General features: G+C 46.5%; 1 long non-coding RNA gene and 1 pseudogene across 2 annotated transcripts; one reads left to right on the top strand and one right to left on the bottom strand.

Annotated features, from left to right (window-relative positions):
* Positions 1 to 4,333: 4,333 nt before the first annotated feature.
* On the bottom strand, positions 4,334 to 6,685 carry LOC148003175 (ADP/ATP translocase 2 pseudogene; annotated as a pseudogene). Its single transcript, XR_015632252.1, has one exon. The product of XR_015632252.1 is annotated as an ADP/ATP translocase 2 pseudogene (transcript).
* An 867-nt stretch (positions 6,686 to 7,552) lies between these two features.
* LOC148003176 (uncharacterized) lies at positions 7,553 to 13,093 on the top strand. The gene is made up of 2 exons (XR_015632254.1): positions 7,553 to 7,810; positions 13,064 to 13,093. It is a non-coding gene; the product is annotated as an uncharacterized LOC148003176 (long non-coding RNA).
* The last annotated feature ends 2,081 nt before the right edge of the window (positions 13,094 to 15,174 follow it).

Raw genomic sequence — 15,174 nt, forward strand, 5'->3', positions numbered from 1 at the left:
TTGATTAAACCCTCTGGGCCTATGTAGTTACCTTATTTTCATGGAGACCTCCAGGTTTTTACCCTACCTGACTGCTTGTTGTGGTTCTCTTAGTGGGGTGTCATGGTCACATGCTCCAGGACAGGAAACTGATCGGGTCTAGTTGGAACCCCCCCAGTGTTCTCAATTATGAGATTTATTGCGGTTCTGAACTTGCTACAGCCTGATCAGTTCTTCTTTCTGGTGACACTGTCTACTGCCCCATATTCTGTCTCGAAAAACTAAATTCAAAATTAAATTAAAAATTAATTTTAAATAGAGCATGCAATGAGAAGTTTGTGCCTGCATTTTAAAGGCAAAACATAGTGAGCAGTGAAGAGGATGTGGGGGAGGGACCGAGATACAGGCTGAGGCTGGATCATGAGGTCAAGAGGCTGGGTGGGTCACAGATAGTGATAAGCTAATCTTTGTTTGAGTCTAGGGATGAGATAAGCTGGTCTCTCTATCTGTCTGTCTGCCTGTCTGTCTGTCTGTCTGGTTCATTTACCCTTCTTTCTGTCTGTCCTAGTCTGTATTTTTGTTGCTGTGATAAAGCCCTGACCAAAGCCAATGTCCTGGGAGGAGAGGTTTTATTTGGCTGATGCTTCTATGGCACAGTCCATTTTGAAGGAAGTGCTCAGGAGCTCAGCAGGAACCTGGGGCAGGAACTGAAGCAGAGCCCATGGAGGGACGCTGATCACTGACTTGCTCTCCCTGGTTTGTTCAGCCTGCTTTCTTATAGAAGCCAGGACCACCTGTCCAGGGATGGCATCACAGCCATCCATCAATTAACAATCAAGAACAGATCCTTAAGAATGTGCCCACCATGTCAGCCTGATAGAAGAAAGTGCTCAATAAGGGTTCTTCCATGGTTCTCTAGTTTGTACTTAGTTGACAAAGTTACAGGTGCGCTATAACCTATCAGCCCACTGACAACCTGTGTGTCTGTTTATTATTTTTCTTTTCCTTTTTGTTTTTGTTGTTTTTTTTTCTTTTCAACATAGGGTATCTTTCATAACTTGCAGTCTAGACCAGGCTGGCCTCAAACTCACAGAGATTTGCCTCTGCCTCCACAGTGTTTTGTAAAATCGGGAACCAGCAATCCCAGCTTTCCTTCCTCTTTCCAGAGACTGCCGGTCAGCTTTTTTTCTCATCACTCTGATTAATATCAAGACAAAAGCCGCTTAAGGAGGGAGAGGTTTATCAAAATAAACCTCATGGTAATAAAGCTCATGGTTAGAAGGGATTCAGTCCACTGTGGTGGAAAGGCAGGAAATGGGCTGTGAGGTGACTGCCCACATGGCCTCCACGGTAGAAAGCAGAGAGGGATAAGAGCTGGTGTTCCCTTCCTTCCTCCCTTCCTTCCCTTTACCCAGTCCTCCATTCAGCCCAAAGTAGGCATCTGCTTTCTGCACTCCCTCCTCTCTCTAAGAGGGACCTTCCTCCATCTTGCTCCTGAGAGAGGCCCTGATGGCAACAGAAGACCATGAGAGACACAAGGAGGTGCCCCATGACAGAGAAGTCCTACTAGGCACCTCCCAGATGCGTCTGTCCCTGTGGAGTTGCAGCAATCAGCACTGGATATGTGTAGAAACTTCTGGTAACTGAGGGCTGTTCCTCTTTTTGGATTTCTTGCTTCTCATCCCAGGGCAGAGCTTGGCAAGAGACTCCAGAAGACCATTGTCCTCGGAGTTTCCTCTTTTCCCCATAGCAACTGCACGTGTTTCTGGGGTTCTGTTTGTTTCTGTGGCCTGACAGGGGTGGGTGAGTGTGAAGTGGCCCCACCCCTGGGGAGAGTTCTTGTTGGCAACTTCCTACTCTCCTCTCTCACTCTTGCAGTAATGACTGTCTTAGATGTGCAGGAAAAGTCAGCTCTTGGGAGTGCACAGAACAGGAAGACAGCAGAAGCCTGGAACCCCGACTTTGTGGAGTATGTACCTCAGCAGACACTGGTGACACAGAAATAAGTTGCTAATTTTTACAGTCTCTGGCGCATTTCTAGGAACATCAGCACCCATGTCTCCCCACCTTCCCACTCCTCTTCGCCTTCCAAGAGAGGCATATGGAGCAACTCTCAATTCAGTCCTGCACCCTAACAAGAAAGAGAGAGATTCCCAGACCTAAGGCCCCTGGAGCACACCCTCCCAGAACTCACTTGGAGCAGGCTGGCCTACACTGGCTTATAGATACACAAATAGGCACGGCTCCCCATGCAAATATATCATTACAATTCCAACCTTTCAGGATCAAGTGTAGTCATTGACATGTGTGTGCACTACCATATACATGTGAATACTCCTAACATGTGCTAAATATGCCACACATGTGTATGCACCACACAGCATACATGTAACACAGGCAAGTGCTGCATAGTGAACATACCACATGTGATACATACATCTATATGCATCATTTGTGTGTATACCATATCTCATATACCTAACATAGGATACATACTGTACATGCTACAGACATAGTACATATATACTGTACACATCAGATGTAATTATGAACTCCACACTATACACAGCTGTACATGCCACATGAAATACGTCAGCCATCGTTATGCTTCAGAGACACAGTCAGGGTTCAATAATAAGGGTGGAAGTGGCAGTCCTGGCTGTAACAACATTATGTCTTGGTCACACACACACACACACACACACACACACACACACACACACTTAGGTACACACCTCACCCAAAGACACACATACATGAAGATACACAAATCACATATACTGCATTTAGTCACCCAGCCCCAGGTCCCCTGTTTCCATGGACACCTCGCTCCCTGTCCCCTCACTCACTTACCCTTCAAGCTCAAGTCCTGGGTCTGACAAAGGCAGTGTCCCTGCTCAGCCTCCTGTAACACACAGGTCTCTTTAGTTCCTGACTCCAGGGAGCCTCTTCAAGCCTGGCCCTCCTGTGAGGCTAGAACTGGGGACTCCTGGTCTGCAAGGTCCTTCTGTCTGCTCTGTCATGGCCCTGTGCAAGGCCCCATGGAAATTCCTGGGCACATAGTGTCAGTATGAAGAGGAACACAAGACATGACCAATTCTGCTGTGTTCGCCATCTTGGGAGGTCCCTGGAGGTTTAGCACACGCCAAGGTAGGAAGAGGACCCTGACCAAGCATCCATCAGGATTGTCTCAAAAACCTCTCATTCACAGGAAACTCAGGCAGATTTCACTCCAGATGACACAGGCACAAGTGCTGTGGGATTCATTAAAATGGACTTAGAAGAGACCAAAAAGACCTCTGTACAATCCCGCCTTGTCCTGTCCGTCCCATCACAAGTCTGTGATTCCAGCAGACAGAGAACTGTCAAAACATGGGACTCTTATTCACAGCCCTGGGCAAAGACATGAAATAAACCAGCCTAGCAAGAATACAGGGGCAGCCAATGGCAATGACCAGTGTGTGTTGTGCAGTGTGTGCCTGAATGTGACGGTGTGTGCAGATGAACAGAGACAACTCTGTCCTTCAGGAGCTGTGAGTGTACCCCGACTGTGCCAGGACCAGACACTTCTAGCCGAGGGGTAGAATCCAGGCCTGAGCTCCTTATCCCTCCATGTCCTGATGAAGGCCATGTCCTCTCTGAAGGGGCCTGAGTCCTGCTGGGACCTCTTGCCATCCTCTTTGAGGGAAGAGGACTAAGAGCATCTGCTTCCTTCCATGAAGGACTTCCCAGGCCTGGACCTGAGTGCTCACCTTCTTGCCATGAAGGGTTTGGGGATTTTTGTTGTTGTCCTGTTCTGTGTTCTTCTTTCTGTTCTTCTGTCATATCTTTGCGTGTTTGAGGGGGCAAAGAGAACCCTCCTGGGGGCACACATGTGCCATGAGACATGTGCATGCCATGGACACACAGAGAGAAGCCTTCAATGCCCCTCCTCACCTCTCACCTTATTTGAAACTGAGTCTCTCTTGTTCTCTACTGCAGACATCAGGCTAAAGGTCTCAGGAGCTTCCCCAATCCCCTCATCTCTGAGTCCTGTCTCACCTAAGAGTGCAGAGATTACAGATGAGTGGGAGCATTCAGCTTTCTGTGACTTCTGGGGATCTGAACCCAAGTCATCACTTTGCACTGCAAGCACCTTACCTACTGAGCCATCTCCCCACACCCATGGAACTCCATGGAATTCCAAGTCACTAAGGGGTCTTGGGGTTCTAGATGGCATTGTGGGACATAAAAAGTAGCCCTGATGCAATAGGACTTTCTGTTAAAATGCTGTGTTTATAAATCTCTTACTGACTTTATATAACTTTTTTGTATATTTTTATTTCTTCAATTTTTCATTATCAGGAGTGGCTGAAATAAAACATATAATTGAGTCCCATCATTATTGTCATTATGGAAATGGCCATAAGAGAAAACTGGTCAGATGAATATTATTGCTTCCCACTTTTCAACTGGTAAATAGTTGCCATTGATAAAACAGACAAGCCCAGAGAATCTGTCCAGAATGTTCAAGAATATGGTCTGTTATACAACATGCCTGTTCTCGGGGAGAACACTTAGGACATACTTATGTGTCCTTCTTGATCTCATCATACAAGACAAGCACAAAGGCACCACCCATGCCTCTGAGAACGTTGGACCATGCACCCTTGAAAAAGGCCTTGCCTCCTTCGTCTGGAGCAATCTTCCGCCAGCAGTCAAGCGTGCCTGTATGCACGATATCAGTTCCTTTGTGTCCAGACTGCATCATCATATGACGAGGAACCGTGTCAAAAGGATAGGAAGTCAGGCCAGCAACAGAAGTGACAGACTGTGCAATCATCCAGCTGATGAAGATGTGAGTATTCTTGGGATCTGGGAGCATTCCCTTTGCGGTGTCTTAGATACCGAAATAGGCAGCTTGGTAGATGATAATGCCCTGTATTGACACATTAAAGCCTTGGTACAGGCCCTTAATCCCATCAGATTTGTACATCTTAACCAGGTAGTCACCAAGGCCTTTGAATTCCCTTTCAGCTCCAGCTTTGCCCACATCAGCTGCTAGACGGGAACGGGCAAAATCAAGAGGGTACACAAAGCGTAAGGATGTGGCCCCAGCAGCACCACCTGATGCCAGGTTCCCTGCAAAGTACCTCCAAAACTGGGTCCTCTTGTCCACACCACCCAAAAAGATCTGCTTGTATTTATCTTTGAAGACAAAGTTGAGAGCCTGGGTGGGAAAGTATCTGATGACATTGGCCAGGTTGCCACGCCAGAAGGACAGGACTCCCTGTTCCTTGGGGATACGAACCACACAGTCCATGATGCCCTTGTATCGCTTATCTGCCGTGATTTGCTTGCTGGCATGCTGTACCTGCAGCAGCAGCTTGACCCGCTCGATGGGTGCTACCACCATCTTGAAGATGGCTGCGGCCACTCCACCAGCCAAGAAGACCTTGGCGAAGGACACAGCGGCATCTGTCATGTTGAAAGCACAAAAGAAGAGGCAGGCGAGTGCAGGATAGGACTGGGTTGACAACCGGCTTTGACTCCCTGACTCTGGGCGACTTTATATAACTTTTAATGCATGTTTCTGGTCTTCCCAAAGCTTATCTGACCAGGACAGCTCCTGGCAGAGTGACCTAACATGAGCATGAGGTACAATGGGAGCACAGCTACCGACCATCACCAATAATTCTGAGTCCCTTGTCCTTATTGATGTGTTCGTCCAAAGGGACTGTGGCATTGTGCTGTGTCGGGTATGTTGATGTGGCACCTGGAGCAGGTTCTGTGACATTGTCTGGAAAGTGACTCTCCATTCCCACGTCCCTCAAGTCTGGACCAGAGGGTACGGACTGATCTCTCGGCTGAGTTAGTTATGAGTCATGTGCTCTGCTATGAGTCAAGTCCTGTTCTGAGGAAATCCCAGAGGTCATCTGTAAGACAGACCTGTGTCTGAACCCCACATTCTCTGATCTCCATTAGCCGCTGTTGAGCCAGGGGATGTAGTGCACTTGTGCCCCTCAGTTCAGATCAGTATTGAGAATTCTCCCAATGTCGGACTGTTCCTTTCCTCAGACAGAGATACCCTCGAACAGAGGATGCCTCTTCTGGGGGAAGCAAGAAGTTGGGGTTAATTATGACTGATGCTTCTTCCTCCTCAGGCCCTGACACACTCTATCCAGGCCCATGACATTTTGACCTGGTTCAAATATGAAAACAATTACAAGTCCAGAACAACCCATTTGGTCCTTTTGTTCAGCCTTGTGTTTCCTAGAGCTAGATCTCACCTGCTGGTAGAAAGGGAGCCTTCAGCCCAGTGCCCATCTTCTTTGAGGCTCCAGGGCATCATGATGAATTTGCATTCTGTGTTAGTAGGAAGAACATCTTTGTTCGGTGTTGATAGGGACTAGAAGTGAGTGGGATAAGAGTGGATACACAGAGTAGAGTCTCAACCCAGGGCCCTGTAAGTGTAAATGTCCCCCACAAATGTCACCACAGCCTGCACATATTTCTATAGATCAGAGGGGTATAAGTGCCTGTGTGGTCAGGTGGGTGAGTGGACTTCAGTACTCACTCTTGTTCCTTCTTCCCCAAAAAGAAAGAGAAGTAGACGGCCAGCACTGGGAAACTTAGTCATCAGAAAGTAGACATCTTGGGGTTGGGGATTTAGCTCAGTGGTAGAGCGCTTGCCTAGGAAGCGCAAGGCCCTGGGTTCGATCCCCAGCTCCGGAAAAAAAAGAACCAAAAAAAAAAAAAAAAGAAAGTAGACATCTGAGGTCATCCTTACATTCTTCCACACAACACCTACCTGAAATCATGTCCATGTCTAGACATGGGGCCAGGAGACACAGGAAGAGCGAGCTGTCATGCATAGTGACACCCATCTACTTCCGGTACTGAAGGGAAGGGAGATTTCTGCGAGTTCAAGGTTAGCTTGAGCTAAATAGTGCATTGCAGCCCAGGTGGGTGGCCGTGTGAGACACTTTCTCAAATCATCAGGGCCAAAGATGTGTCTTAGTCGGCACAGTGCTTGCCTAGCATGTGTGTAGCCCTGAGCTCCATCTTGAGCACACCATGATTGGGCTGTGGTGACACACACCTAAAATTTCTGGACTCAGGATGTGGGGGAAGGAAGATGAGTTCAAGGACATCCTTAGCTAAATAGAGTCTAGCCTGGGCTAGAGATGCTGCCACAGACAAACAACAAACCAAACAGAATCAGAAGGAAGAGATGATGGGAGGGGAGAAAGCTGTGACCTACAGGTCCGTACCCTTTGTGGGGACTCAGACACACAGATAAACTCTCAGGGATCAGCTCATAGCATGAGCTTGACTGTAGGGAGCGGTGCGACAGCTGTATGATAATGAGGTGAATCTGGCGCCCTCCTAACAACAGTACTGAGCATGCGTGGAGTTTTGCACCTGACGTCAGTCTGGCTGGGGCGGTACTATGCTAAATGGGAGTTCATGCCTCGCCAATCTCTGGAGGACAAGTAGCTGGGATGCAGTGGGGTGACTCGTGCCCCACCAATCCCTGAAAGAAGATTAGCATACTGTTGTGTATATAAGCCGAGCGGCTTTGCCGCTCGGCGCGGTAACACTTAAAGCTGTAACACTTGGAGCTGTAACACTTGGAGCTGTAACACTTAGGGCTGGCTGCCGCCGCCTCCCTGTATCAACAAAGAAGGTCTCCTGCAGTAAAGGCTGTTGAGAAGAATCCAACCGTGTTGCGTCTTCCTTGCCGGACGAGGTGGGCGCGACAAAGTGGTGGCCCGTACGGGGACGAGGACATCCTCGTGGATCTCAGAACTCTTCAGCTTCAGGAGGAGCGACGTCGGAAAAGTTCCCGGTAAGGGACCATAAAGTTCTCTGGAGGTGAGCAGAGACGATGGAAGCCTTGGGTTAGAGGCTAAAAGGTCTGCGGTCTGCAGCGATGTTGTTTCAAGTTGATCCTTTGTGGGCAGGTTTTATAATTTTGTTTCTTTTCGTCTTTGTGTTGTGTGTTTGCTTTCTTTTGAATTGCCACCGTCCCGGACGGGAGTGCACTTGCTTGGAGTAGCCAACAGGTGCCAGGCTACGGAGTTGGGTATAAACAAACAGGCCAGCTTGCTAAAAAACCGCTTGCAAATAAGTTCATTGAGTATGGGAAGCTCACATTCCAGCCCACTCCTGACAGCTCTCCAGGAGCTCCTTAATCGGCGTAAGCTCAAAGTTGAAAGGAAAATCCTGTCAAGTTTTCTTGATGAATGCGATCGTTGTGCTCCGTGGTTTATAGTGTCAGGATCTCTTACCTTGCGAGCATGGGACAAATTGGGAAGGGATCTAGATAAAGAAGCCACAGAGGGCAAGCTTAGACCCGGATCAAAGCCTCTTTGGCGAATAGTCCGTGCTTGTTTAGAGGATAAGCGATGTGAGGAAGTCGTTAGAACAGGTCAGAGAATCCTTGCAGAGCATCAAGAAAGTATGTCAGAGGGAGAAAAGGTCCCAAAGAAAGAAAGGAAAAGAAAAGGAGACAAAAGGAACAGAGAAAAGGCAGAGATAAAAAAAGGAGATAATCAGGACCAGGAAATAGATAAGATATATCCCTCCTTAAAAGCCTTGACTTTAGAAATGTCAGATGAGTCAGAGCTTAGTGAGGATGGTGAGGCTGACCTTGAAGAAGAGGCTGCTCAGTATGAGGGGGAGAGATGTGATCCGGACTGGCCACACGCTAACACCACGTGGCAAGGAGGCAGACAATTAGGCAAAAAGGTAGTTATACCAACCGCACCTCCGTACAACCCTCAACATAAAAGCATGGCGAGGCCTGCAAAAGGTACTTCCTTTTGCCCAGAGGTATGGAGAGAAATGGGATTAAGTTTCCCAGTATTTTTGGACGCCAATGGGCAACGATATCATGAACCCGTTGACTTTAAGACTATAAAGCAATTGGCAGAATCGGTTAGAACTTATGGGGTCAGTGCAGCTTTTGTTGTGGCTCAAGTTGAGGCTCTTGCTAGGTATTGCCTCACCCCTGGGGATTGGGGGAGTCTGGCTAAGGCCTGCCTCTCCTCAGGTCAATACTTGGATTGGAAATCTTATCTTTTTGAACATGCTAATGCTCAGGCCGCCATTAATCTGGCCTCAGGAGCAGACCCTCAGAGACATTGGGATGCTGACATGCTATTGGGTCTAGGGAGATTCGCTCTGGACCAGACCGGTTATCCAGAGCAAGTTTATAGCCAAATTAATGGGGTAGCCATCAAGGCATGGAAAGCACTGCCTAATAGGGGCGCAGTCTCCGGGAACCTTACCAAGGTTCTGCAAGGACCTACAGAGCCGTTTTCAGACTTTGTGGCCCGCATGGTAGAGGCCGCTACCAAGATCTTTGGAGACCCTGATACAGCCATGCCACTCATTAAACAGCTGGTATATGAGCAATGTACAAAAGAATGTAGGAATGCCATAACACCATACAAACATAAAGGTTTAGAGATTTGGATGAAAGTCTGCAGGGAACTGGGAGGACCATTGACTAATGCTGGTCTAGCGGCAGCTGTGGTACAATTAGGGAAAACCACTACCACGGATACCTGTTTCCAATGTGGCCGTAAAGGGCATTATCGAAAACAGTGCCCTGAAAGGAGTAAGGGGAAAATTAGCAATAGATCCAAGCAGCCTGGACTATGTCCACGATGTAAGAAGGGAAACCATTGGGCAAATGAGTGTCGATCTGTGAAAGACTTGGATGGCCGACCCCTAGTGACAGGATATGGTGGTACACAGCCAAAAAACGGACAACGGGGCCCACGTCCCCAGGGCCCTCAAATATATGGGGCTCTGCAGGGCGACAGACAAGGACAGGACAATCAGAGGCCTTGGCCTTTCCTTCGCCACCCGAAGGACCGAGGAGAGCCGTTAAAGGCTCCGCAGGACTGGACCTCCACTCCACCACCAGACTCGTACTGACCCCCCAAATGGGAGTGCAGCCTGTAGATACAGATTTTAGAGGACCCCTCCCTAAAGATACAGTTGGGCTTTTGTTGGGATGCTCCTCCTCTGCCCTGGACGGTTTGCAGATTGTGCCCGGAGTAATTGATCCTGATTATTTAGGTACAGTAAAAGTGCTGGTAGCCTCCCCCCAGGGTGTCACTGCCATTTCCCCTGGAGACAGAATCGCTCAAATGCTGCTTCTGCCCAGCTTACATAAGCGCTTTCCTGCTGAAAATAGGATTAGAAGGGATAGGGGCTTGGGATCTACAGGTTCCCGATTTGCCTTTATCTCATTGGAACTGAGTGATCGTCCAATGTTAACATTGACTGTGGAGGGACGTTCATTCCTTGGTCTATTGGATACTGGAGCAGATCGTAGTATTATCTCTGCTCATGACTGGCCACCCAGATGGCCTACACAAACATCGTCTCAGGCCCTACGTGGTTTAGGGTACGAAATGGCTCCTTTAATGAGCTCAAAAGAATTGACGTGGAGAGATACAGAAGGGAGATCAGGAAAGATCACTCCTTATGTTATAGACATTCCAGTAACGCTGTGGGGCAGAGATGTTTTGGTAGAGCTGGACATGAGACTGACAAATGATTACTCCCCACAAGTCCAGGATATGATGGCAAAAATGGGTTATGTGCCTAGAAAGGGTCTGGGAAAGAACTTACAAGGACGAGTTGACCCAGTACTGTCAGAACAAAAACATGACAGGACGGGTCTGGGTTTTTCCTAGGGGCCGTTGAGGGGGGAATACCCATTACATGGAAAACAGAGGAGCCTTTATGGGTTCCTCAATGGCCTCTATCCTCTGAAAAATTAATTGCTGCTGCCGAATTAGTATTCGAACAATTACAATTAGGACATATTCAACCATCCAGATCACCTTGGAATACGCCCATATTTGTTATTAAGAAAAAGTCAGGAAAATGGCGGTTATTACATGATCTAAGAGCTATTAATTCTCAAATGCAAATAATGGGTCCCCTACAGAAAGGTATACCATTACTCTCCAGCATTCCTGCTGAATGGCCTATTATTATTATTGATATTAAAGACTGCTTTTTTTCTATCCCTCTTGCTCCGCAAGATAGCGTGCGATTTGCATTTACTTTGCCATCTATGAATAATGAGGAACCTGATAAGCGCTATCAGTGGGTGGTCTTACCTCAAGGTATGGCAAATAGTCCTACTATGTGTCAACTTTATGTAGGACAGGCCCTACGGCCTGTACGTGACCAATTCCCAAAATTAAGAATGATTCATTTCATGGATGATATCTTGCTTTCTGCTAAAGATCATGGCACCCTGGAAGTAGCTTATGCGAAAGTGGTTAAGGCGCTTGAAAGCAACCAATTGTGCATAGCACCTGAAAAGGTTCAAATGGGCCAAATGGGAGAATACTTAGGAACAAAAATCACTCCTCATAGTATTTCTCCTCAAAAAATTGAATTACGAAAAGACCATTTAAAAACATTGAATGACTTTCAAAAATTACTAGGAAGCATAAATTGGATTCGACCCTATATTAAAATGCCCAATGTAGATTTACAACCACTTTATGAGGTCCTGAAAGGGGATTCTCAGCTTACTTCACCCCGTGTTTTAACCAAGGAAGCACGATTATCCTTGAGGAAAGTAGAAGAAAGACTAGAAAAGGCAATACTAAAAAGGTATAAGGAAGAGGAAGATCTGCTTTTGTGTATACTGAGAACTTTTCGTCAACCTACAGGAGTATTATGGCAACAAGGTCCACTTCTTTGGATTTATCCCCATATTTCTCCTAATAAAACCCTTGAATATTACCCTTCTGCTGTTGCACAGCTAGCTATATTAGGCGTTAAATCTTGCATTCAGCATTTTGGTATTTCACCAAAGAAAATTATTATACCATATACAACTGCTCAGGTAGAAACATTGTGTGCATTGATAGATCCAGTGATCTTTCCAAAGGTCACTGCCTCAGAGCCTTTGTCTGGAGCGTTAGATATTTATACAGATGGCTCCAAAACCGGTGTAGGTGCCTATATGGTTGATTCTCAAGAACCAGTATTAATTCAATATAGTCCAGGTACCCCCCAAATTACAGAATGTAAAATTGTATTGGAAGTTTTCAAAAGATTTCATGATTCTTTTAATTTAATTTCTGACTCTGCTTATGTGGTTAATGCGGTGCGCTCACTTGAAATTGCAGGGCCAATTCGGTCGACTAGTACTGTATGTCAAATTCTTTTAGAATTACAAAATTTGATTTGGGCCAGAAAAAATAAATTTTTCATACAACATATTCGAGCCCATACTACTTTGCCTGGTCCCATGACCAGTAATAACGCCCTGGTGGATGCTAGTACTCGTAGAGAGTTTATTTTTCATGCTGCTCCGGTTGACCTTGCTAGAGAATTTCATCAAAAGTTTCATGTACCTGCCTTTACTCTTCAACAAAAATTTAAAATCTCTAGAGCTGCAGCTCGTGATGTGGTGTTAAGTTGCCAGAATTGTGTTCAATTTCACCACCCTCCTCATGTAGGGATTAACCCTCGTGGTCTGATCCCGCTAAAACTTTGGCAGATGGATGTCACACACATATCTCAATTTGGAAATTTAAAATATGCTCATGTTTCTGTTGATACATGTTCTGGTATTATACATGCTACTCTGATGACTGGTGAAAAGGCTCGTAATGCCATTAGCCATTGCTTAGAGGCATGGGCAGCCTGGGGAAAGCCTGATAGTCTCAAGACGGACAACGGGCCTGCCTACACTGCAAAGTCCTTTCAGGCATTTTGCCAGACAATGCAGGTCAAACATACTACAGGATTGCCATACAATCCCCAAGGTCAAGGAATTGTGGAAAGAGTACATCGTACCTTAAAAGAGCTGATAAAAAAACAAAAAGAGGGAATTGCCAGCAGCCGAACACCAAAAGAACAACTTTCTTTAGCTCTTTTTACTCTAAATTTCTTAGTTTTGGATGCGCATGGCCGCTGTGCTGCGGATCGCCATGCTGCTACTACACCTATAACTAATGCAGAAGTAAAGTGGAAGGATGTCTTAACTGATAAATGGTGTGGCCCAGATCCCGTGATCTCGAGATCTAGGGGAGCTGTTTGTGTTTTTCCGCAGAATCAAGAAAATCCAATTTGGGTACCTGAGCGCTTGACTCGAAAATTGCCTTCTGCTCTTCCTGAAGATGAGACTACGAACCCTACTATTGCTACTGGGAATGATAATACAGGTTAATTCGATCACCCTGTGGGCTATTGCCAGATCCTGGCCAGTACCCATGCCAGTCCATAGCAATTCTACTGTTTTACCAACCTTTTTCTCTACCTCCTGTTTGCGTGATGTTCCTTGTATAGTGCCAACTGGAGAAATGCCCCAACGGTATGCCGCCACTAACGTTTCTCTGTTGCATACCTTATGTTTTACCATTAAAGACTCTTCCCTGCCCTGTATTTGGTTACGTAGAGCCACGTTAGCTAATTGGTTGAATCCTATAAGTGACAGCACAATGAACACCGGGATCATCCTGGCTGCCTTGAGTCAAATTGCCCAGGGAGTCTCTTCACCCAGCGAGGACATGTCAGTCGATAGTTCTGCTGATCTGAACATTACAACACTAATTGTGATGCATAATTGTAGTGTTCCATCACGCCCAGGGCAAGGTAACTATGCACAGAATAGCTCTACCCGTCGTAGAGTCTTACCCGCTTGCCCCCCGAATCAAGAGTTTCCACCTAATTTTACCCCATGTCAGAGTCCATTCCATAGAACAAAACAATTCCTACCGGGATTTGAATTTTCCCCTCCTCTTGGCCATGTACAGTATGACTGGGGGGAGAATAAGACTGGCAAGCATAATCTCTGGCCTTGGTTTCAATGGGTGCTGTCCAATGAGCAAGGGGCATATACATCCCTGACCCCTTTTGCTAGGTTGATGGGTGAGAACTTCACGCTGTATAATGTTTCGGCTACAAGAAAAAAGGATACCAGGTTGACCCATATTCAATATAATAACCTCTTGGAACATAATACTGCCACTAGTACTTCAGTATGTGTTAGATCACCCTTTTTCTTTCTGATAAGCTCTAATGTCAGCAATGGTGTTTTAAATTGTAATAGCTCTGATGTAGTCTGCTATTTAGCTGAATGCTGGGATGGCAACAATGACACCGCAGTGATGGTCAAGATTCCCTCCTTTGTGCCAATCCCAGTAGAGGCAAACCCAGATAGTTTTCCTATTCTCAATTTGCTGAGAACCAAAAGAGATTTTGGAATTACGGCAGCCATAATTTCAGCCATCGTGCTGTCTGCTGCCGCAGCTACCACAGCTGCAATTGCTATGACCAATCAAATACAGACGGCTGAGACTGTCAATCAGATTGTAGAAAGAACTGCAATGGCGCTAGAGATACAAGAAGAATTTAATACTCATTTGGCATCTGGCCTTCTATTAGCCAATCAAAGGATAGATTTAGTTCAAGAACAAATTGAAGCACTGTATCATATGACACAGCTGTCTTGCGTTTCCTCCCTAAGAGGTTTATGCATTACTCCTTTGCAAGCCAACTTTTCTCAGCATTCTCAACAGAGCAAAGAAATCTCAAATTATCTGAAAGGAAACTGGTCCATGAAAGCAGAGCAACTATCCAGACAATTGCTGATGCAGATTGCTGTCCTCAACAGCACTAGGCTGGACCCCATCACAATTGAAGACTTTACCTCATGGATTACCAATGCTTTCTCCTTTTTTAAGGAGTGGGCGGGCATGTTTGCCTGGGGAGCTATTGTCCTCCTGGGATGCGGAGTATGTCTCTGGCTTATTGGCCGTTTAAAAAGAGAACATGCCAGACACAAAGCGGTTGTTTACCAGGCTATGACCGCCATTGACAATGGTGCTTCTCCCAATGTATGGCTGGCCTCTTTGAAAGATTAAGAGTTCGCCCTAGATCATTTTTGTCACAGTCATGTGGGGTCATTGTATCCAGGGACGGGCAACTTTCCTCGAGCTCGGACCAACCTAAGACACGGGGCCCGGTGGCGATAGGGTGACCCAACGACGGGTAAGGCCGAGTCATCGTCAGGAACGACCTAAGACAGGAGCAATGACAAGATTGACGTGACACCCAGATCTAGACCAGTCATTTTATTAAACAAAAAAGGGGGAGATGTAGGGAGCGGTGCGACAGCTGTATGATAATGAGGTGAATCTGGCGCCCTCCTAACAACAGTAC

This window comes from Rattus norvegicus, chromosome 10 (genome assembly GCF_021556685.1).
Source record: "Rattus norvegicus strain SHRSP/BbbUtx chromosome 10, alternate assembly SHRSP_T2T, whole genome shotgun sequence".
Lineage (NCBI taxonomy): Eukaryota > Metazoa > Chordata > Mammalia > Rodentia > Muridae > Rattus > Rattus norvegicus.